Below are 2,562 nucleotides of genomic sequence, written 5' to 3'. Positions count from 1 at the left end.
CTGCAGAGTCTAAATCATTTATACTTAAAGGAATTATTGATAAAGAAGGACTTGATTCTGACATTTTTATATATTTTATGTTCCTCAACTTCTTCATATAGCCTTTTGTGTTTGATTGTTTTTTTTATAGTATACCATTTTTGATTCCCTCATTTCCTTTTTTATATATTTTAAGTTTGTTTTTCAGTGTTTACTCTGGGGATTACATGGTAATGGTATACCAACAAATGGGATAACCTATCTTAAATTTATAGCAATGTAGTTTGCTTTGATACCAACTTATCTTCAATAGTAAAAAAAAAATCTGCTCCTTTATGGCTTCATCCACCTCCCCTTATGTTGTTATCACAAGTTCTATTTTTATACATTGTATGCTAATTAACATACAATTTATAATTATTCTTTTGTGAATTTGTTTTTTAAAATCATAGGAAACAGAAAGAGGAACAAAGAGCCTCACATTTTGAAAATAATGTATAGCTGGTCCTAAAATAAAGAGTTCAAGCTGTAGTCTTGGCTGATGTTGGGGTTGTACTCTGCATAGTGCTTGTCTGAATGCATCTACAGAGAGAATAAATGAACAGACTTCATGAACGGGAATGTCTTACTCAGCAATGTCCAGAGGAGAGTGGCTTCACCGGCTGACCAGACACTAGACGAATTTTCAGTCTGCTGATAAGGATACCGCACACTCCTAATTTCAGCGAGTGCTTGCTGCTAGGTTTTCCTTACTCCCTCCCAGTCCCACGCAAGGAGAAAGAGAAATTTTGTTGTAGATTGTGGAAAAACTATTGAGTTACACTATAGTGTGAAGACAAAAGTGTGCTGGTCCNACCACTCAAGGAGAAAGAAATTTTGTTGTAGATTGTGGAAAAACTATTGAGTTACACTATAGTGTGAAGACAAAAGTGTGCTGGTCCAATATCATGGATGTCTGAGTCCTGGACACTCNCAATATCATGGATGTCTGAGTCCTGGACACTCAGCTTTCTAAATTGGTGAATTGGCATTTTGCTTATGCCCTACTCTCTGTTGAGCCAAGCATCCAAAAGGCTAATTGGCTTTCAGTGTTTTGGTAAAATCATGGTCTGAGAAGTTGAGGAGTGGATCTTGGAACATCGGTACCCAAGAGAAGTGTACTTAAGAGAGGCCCATCTGCCTTAATAAGCATCACTTGAAACTGAGACATGTGTGACAAATTTTCACATTATATCCAGAACACTTAGTTGCCAAACATATTAAAATTCATTTGACATTCCAAGTGAAAACTAACCCTAGCATTGAGCTCTAAAAGACATGTCATGCATATCCAAGCCCCAGAGGTATATTTAATAAGCATATGATTAATGTCTGGTGCAGATTTACTCAATTTAAGTTTTATTTAGAAGTGAAAACATGACACTGGGATAGAAATAAATCAAATGATTAAGAGCAGAGTTTCTGTTATCACCACCTAATCTGACAATAAATCAGTGGAATAGAATATTTATTTTAAAAAAAGTTAGTAAGATTTTTGAGGTGAATTACATTAATTAAATTCAAATCAACTAACAGTTATTAAAAAACTACTATGTACAAGGCTGGTCTAAGCAGTTATTGTACATATGTGTGTGTATGTGTGTGTGTGGTGGGCAAATAAGAGAATGTATGAGAGATACCACTTTCTGTCTTCGAAGAGTTTATGATATAGGAAGAGAGATGAATCATGCTTTAATCTAAGGCAAATGTAATGAATACTACAAGAAAAACTTTAAATGTTTCATGTGGGTGCCAGGAATGATGTATTGCTTTGGTTTGGAGAAACTGGGAAAAGCAATACGGAGAAAATGATGAGATTTGAGGTTTGTAGCTTTACCATGAGACTTTTTCTAAGACCTCAACTTGTTATCACCTGGCTTCCTACTGCACTCCTGTCAACCTAACTGCTGTCAGTTACTTTACTAATAACACCCTTGTTGCTAAATGGGATAGGTACTTGTCCATCACTATCTAAACAGAATTCATAGCACTTGTCATTCTTACCTACCCTGCTTTCTTTGAAGATGATCCATGTTCAGCTTTAACTCTGATCCCAGAAGGATGAGACCTTGCCCACCCGCTTGGGAGCAAGAGCTAGTATTGTCACCCTACGCAACCACTCTTGGGATCATCTAGCCAAGATGCAACTATTAAAAAATGGCTCCTTGAAAAGAATGCATCACTTAGAAATGGGCATTCCAGACAAGAGCAGGCCAAACTGTCTGGGTGGGGCACCATGGAACGCACAGAAGAGAATCCAGACCAGGGCAGCACAGCAACAGATGAAAGGTCATCATCAGTTTGTGGTAAGGAGGAAGCAAACGGTGGTCTCAGCATCCACTTTCATCTGTACACAGCACCCTTCACATGGGCCATACCTTGGAAATCATGACTGTTCTTTCCCACAACCCCTTTCAACCCTGTCATGAAACACAGGGGCAATCTGAGATGCTGGTGTTGGTGAAGCTCTTCTCATCAAAGTTCTATAAGCCCATGTAGGGGTTTCTGACATTCCCTGTCTTACATATATTTCCATGAAGAGTG

The sequence above is a fragment of the Ailuropoda melanoleuca genome, unplaced genomic scaffold (genome assembly GCF_002007445.2).
Source record: "Ailuropoda melanoleuca isolate Jingjing unplaced genomic scaffold, ASM200744v2 unplaced-scaffold11384, whole genome shotgun sequence".
Classification (NCBI taxonomy): Eukaryota; Metazoa; Chordata; class Mammalia; order Carnivora; family Ursidae; genus Ailuropoda; species Ailuropoda melanoleuca.
The sequence above is the reverse complement of the archived record's forward strand: the minus strand, read 5'-3'. Positions refer to the sequence as shown.